This window comes from Nannobrachium achirus (assembly GCF_963921795.1).
Source record: "Nannobrachium achirus genome assembly, chromosome: 8".
Classification (NCBI taxonomy): domain Eukaryota; kingdom Metazoa; phylum Chordata; class Actinopteri; order Myctophiformes; family Myctophidae; genus Nannobrachium; species Nannobrachium achirus.
This window is the reverse complement of record NC_137817.1, coordinates 12182423-12188422: the sequence shown is the minus strand read 5'-3', so window position 1 is coordinate 12188422 and position 6000 is coordinate 12182423.

The window sequence follows — 6000 nt, the reverse complement described above, 5'->3', positions numbered from 1 at the left end:
AGAAACGGAGGTGTTACACATATACATAAGTGTACCGTATGTGTGCGCGTGGTTGAGAGTATGTGTGTGCTTGTGTGTGTGCCTGTGTGTATGAGCATACTGTAGTGTACACTTTAAGAGAGCGTGTATGAGCATACTGTAGTGTACACTTTAAGAGAGCGTGTATGAGCATACTGTAGTGTACACTTTAAGAGAGCGTGTATGAGCATACTGTAGTGTACACTTTAAGAGAGCGTGTATGAGCATACTGTAGTGTACACTTTAAGAGAGCGTGTACCTGGACGTGTGCCAGGCACAGGCGGTCTGCGCCAGTTTTAGACAAGCAGGGTAAATTTGTCCTACGAACATGGTCAGTCTGTTCCACAACAGGATATGAAGATGTTGATGTTGTGTGGAGGTTTGGGATCCGAGAGTAACGGAGGTTACCACAGTTCACACTACCTCATGTGTTTTCACAATCACCTCAAATCATTCCCACATGTATAGGCCCATTGATTGTCAGCTAGATGATCTATTGTTTAACATTATTTATGTCAAACGAGGGCTCTGGTGGCTAAGTAAAGTCACACAGTGACAGATTGGTGACTGGTGAATGGAGAGACTCCGGTTAGGAACTTTTTATTGGCCTTAAAATAGTTTAGATTTGTCCTAGCTGTGCAGCTCTGGGAACCATATATGGACATTATGGACACAGTGATCAGTGTCTTACCTGAAAGGAAAATAAATTGAATGTATAAGGAGCATAAACTGTAAACAATGTATTTTCTTTTATTCGTGTTTGATATTATGTGCAAGTCTAAATGTGTGTGTGATTGGATGCATTGTTGTGTAATGCCATAATAAAAGAAGAATGGCAATAAACATATTGAAAAAAAAAACTACTTTTCCCTCGTTTAAACGTCAACAACCACTCTTGAGTTGGCCTCCCTAAGGTACTCGCAGGAAACTGTTTGTACCAGCCAGAAAACTCCAAAGTCCAACCATTTCAGATTAACTACAGTGTTTTATATAGTAAGTAATAAATATTACTTTCATCCCGAAATTTTACAGGAGTTACACAAGATCAAACAGACTGTCAGACTCAGAATTGAGACAGAACACAAGGATAAGTCTACCCGATGAGTGACAAGGAGTTTACACAAAAGAATCACACTCCCCATGTAAACAAAGATTAACCAAACAGGACCACACATGAACACCAGCACCAGAACAAAATCAAGTTACTCAGTATTCAAACACTGGATGTATAATAAACTAATTTGTTGACTAAACAACAGCAAATGGGAACCAGTTATGTAACATGAGATATTATCGTTTCAAAGCCAGCTAGTGCAACAGTACAAGAACACTTGAGGCTAAAACCCACATGTCCATAAAGTAACATTTCCAGAGAGGGAGAAAACAATGTCTATTTATATTTAACTGATCCCAGTGAAAATTCTAAATGATAAACCGGATTATGAATATTGAATCTCTAAGTTAAATGGGACATAATTGCCATAAATCCATGTAAATGTTCAGTCCAATTTGACTAGAAATGCTATTTTTTTTTTGTCAAGTTATTTGTTTTCTGTGAGTTTTGAGGAGGGGACAGAGAGAGAGACAGACAGACAGACAGACAGACAGACAGACAGACAGACAGACAGACAGACAGACAGACAGACAGACAGATGCAAAAGGCCAGAAAAACAGACAGGGGCTTGGCATGGGGCCAAGTGAGGACGGCTGACCGTGGAGATTACCGTACGTTGTATTGAAGTAGTGTTTCCCTTTTACAAGAATACACAGCACATTGTTTATAAATTTAGCAAAGCAATCCATCATGGAGTTGACATTGGGTTGTCCCTCCCTGGCCAATATAGAAGCTGAAGAGGAAGACCGCTATAGGAGTTATGCAAACAGAGGACAGTGATCAAGGCTGTTACACATTCTTGCAGTAATGTGATTTGCTTCAATGTTTGCATACTTTTGCACGACTGAAACACTGACTTTCATTGAGGGATACTGGAGGTTGACCTCGTCATTTGCACTCTTAACAGGGATTTGCTTATCTTGTAAAGTGTCATCGTCCTATCTCTGTCCTTGTCTTATTATGGGGTGTCTTAACCAGAACCAATTCCTGTATATCCTACATACTGTCAATAAAGTGATTCAGAGTTCTGGGAATGAATAGGCCTACAATGAATCAGTACATTGAATTCATTTGGCAAACCAAACATTGGACTTTCATTAACTGATAACAAACAGGATCAGAGGTACAGTAACTATGTCTGGTACTATTCCAGAAAGTTGGGCGTTGGAAACACGGATTTCTGTGGAAACCCAGCTTGTACAAGAGTTAAGAGTGAGACGGGATATGTTGTTGGTGTTATCATCACGTGGGCTCCTCCCTTCACACATGTTCCTTTGAACCATAGGAAACAGAGTACAGATTACAGATACGTTGAGAAGAAGGGGAACAGAACAGGGACATGGAAGAGATGATGAGGTATTATGGAAGTGGGAACACCTGTGATCGTAATGGTTTAATAGAGAGAATTAAGGGATATATTTAAAATAACAAATTACAAAAATATTTTTTGTTTTAATTTAAGGGAATATTGATTGATTTCAATAGCTGAATAGATCCCAGCAGGGTCAGGACCTGGACCAATCAGTGACATCTCAATTGGGGCCAGATCACAGCCCATATGGGGATGATCTTGACATCATATGGACTTTTTTGTTTGACAGGATTTATGTTGATTGAAATCAGGTGATAGTCTAGGCCAAATAAATATCACAACTAGTTAGATATGTTCCAGAATATAACCTTATATGCTCTGCTCATATTTCAACTAACATTACAAACAATAACAATAATCCTGTCAAACAAAAAAGTCCATATGACGTCCCGGTAATGGCGTCAAGATCATCCCCATATGGGCTGTGATCTGGCCCCAATCGAGACGCCACTGATTGGTCCAGGTCCTGACGTGCTTGCTAGGATATTTCATAAGTCAAGTATAACCTGTTGAGGAGATGCTAGTAGAAGGTAGTAGAGGAGATGGAGAAGAGGGGGTAAGAGATGGACATAATGACAAGAGGGATAATATGGGAAATGGAGAGGAGAGAGGAGGGGGAATACAGTCCTTCCCAGGGGCAGTGCAGTGATGGGTGGAATTCTTTCAGCAGGGAAAGGAAATGGGGGCGGAAGGGGTTGAAGACTCTTATTTGCGCATCTTGTACTTGCGTGTGAATTTGCAGCATTGCAAGCCAAGGCCATGTGGGAATAGTAAAATGTGAAAATCCCAAATATTTAGCATAACAAACACAGAGCACAGCACACATTAAAAGTCATTAAATGCACACAAATAAACACACACACACAATTGGTCCTAATTGACCCCATGTGCGTCAGTGAGCAGGGTTGAACTCGGGCCCTGCTGTACTGTTATGGATATGAGTGATTATAAATTATGCTGTGAGGTCTCATTGTACATAGGAGACGTTACAGTCAGAGGCCCTGCCAGGGGCTCTATCAGACATTTACAGAAACACACAAACACAAGCTGTCAACTGTGTGTGAGGGGCCAGCACTATCCTATAGAGGCAAACACACACATACACGCACACGCTCACGCTCACACACATGCACATGCAGGCACCAGAAGCATGTGGCCACCACAAAGAGCCCTGTCACATGTAGAACAGATACATACCAACACAGTGATGTCAGTTTGTTCATCACTACTCCACACTGCACAGCTATTCATCAGCACGGCTACAGCTGAAGGCCACAGCCATCACTGCTGTTGGGTCTGTCTGTTCACCAACTATCAATTTTTTGTTCAATGTCGGTAAACCGAGATTTGTGCATTATCAAGATGTCATGTCCTTTAGATATAGGATATTATGTTCTTTGAACGGCAACTGTCCAATTATACTCTCTCTGATCCTGTAAACTGTATTGGTGGTGTTTTAATCTACTTTGAGCACTACTTGGGTGGAGTTTATCACATGTGGATGGGATGACATAAGAATGTTATCTAAAAAATACCAATTGTCCCAAAGGCATTCAGTACACTGAGTCAAAGGAACAAAAATATGATAAAGCTGTGTCTAGGTCACAATATTATTAGATGGTTTTAGTGTTTTATCAAACCATATAATTCTATCAGGTCAAGCACATACAGTTCCTATTCCACTGACAGACATATCAATGACTCACACTGTATGTTTTGACCTTGAACAAATAGTAGGCTATTTGCCAATGCTTTTGTGTATAGCCACTTTAGTGGCCAAAATACATTTCCCCCTCTATACAGTTACTGTGCAAGTTCCACAAAGGTTAGGCTAACCAGTAAGACGCCTTATAAGGGCCATGTCTTGGCCATCTGGCCAGTGATGTATATCGGACCAGTTACCCATATATGGAGATCCCTGTGATGCCAGGGGCAACCAAATCCCCTTTATGCCCATATATGGAGATATGGCGATCCTTGTGATGCCAGGGGAACCAACTCCCTTTTATGCCCATATATGGAGATCCTGATATCCACATCACTGTGACATCACTGTGACTCTGTGCCACATCACTGTGACTCAGATGTCAGAGTGTGAGAATCAATCAACAAAAGAGACACGCGTTACCCATGTAAGTACGTACGTACGTACGATACGGTCAAGATGTGACAGTTCTGATAGTAAACTGCAACCTACGGGCGCAATTATTGGTTTTACTTAAAGTAAGTGGAACCAACAATAGACTCTTTTTGTTTGTGTGTTTGTTTAGATGGGGGATGCAGCTGCAGATAATATGACTAATGCTGGGTGTGTTCAATTATCAATTTGGTTGTTATTGTGCACCATTATGGACGACTCTTCATGCTGGCATCTGCCTTTACCCAATGCGTGACATTTCAAAAACCTTTGCATAATGCAGGGGTGTCCAAAGTGTGGCCCGGGAGCCAAATGCGGCCCGAGGACAAATTTTATACTGCCCTTGTCTTCGTTCCTAAATTGTATTATAAATGGCCCACTATCACCGTCAAACAAGAATATTTTCCCAGTGTTTTATTTGTCACAATTGTTCCCTGTTCTGAAGGGGTCAAAGAAAGTCTACTTTTTTGTATTTTTTACCTTGCATGTCTGGTGTGTATGTGAAATAAGGCGTTATGTATATGTAAAAGGAGTTATTTGTGTTTTGTTCAGAGCAGACACCGGACAAAAGTCCATTGATATTAAATATCGATGATGATAGTTAAATGTTTAAATGCTATGCATATTCATGTGACTTTGTAATGGTCCGACTGAAAGTACATTATGTCAGGGGATAGTCAGCCCATAGGTGTTTTAATATTTTCTAATGTGGCCTCTTTTGAAAAAGGTTTGCACACCCCTGGCATAATGAGACAGACAGGCAGACAGACAGATGTTAGAGAAATAACCTACAAATAGCATAATAGAGAGGCTATTGGCCTGTAGAACAAAAAAACACCAGTCAGTGCAGTAGTAGTTGAATTCTGTTTCGGTTTGACACATGACGATGATGACACACGACATGATGGAGCATGTAGATAATTATGCTCAAGTGCACATTTCCATTATTTCCCAACTTCCTTTGCATTAAATGGAGTGTGTGGGAATCTTTTAGATTATAAAGAAGAGTGTCTTCATAATGAGAGAGACAGAGGAGGGTGGGAGAGTGAACAAGAATGACTCAGGCCAAAGAGGCCCAGAATCTGGAAAGATGAGGGCGTGTGCATGGGATAAAGAAGAGTCAGTACTTCAGAACTCACACAGGGTGCCCCCATCAGTCTACAATCAGTACTGCAGGTACAGTGGCCCTCTCCAAATCTTAGCTTGCCCATGTCAGCCTTAAGAAGATTATCTACTCTATATATACACTCACCACAGAGAACGTCTCTGAACACAGAGCAAAGGGGATTACTGACAGACAGACAGAACAGCCTTGTGTTCTTAATAATGTTCCCAATTTCAAGGTGTATTTATTGTTAC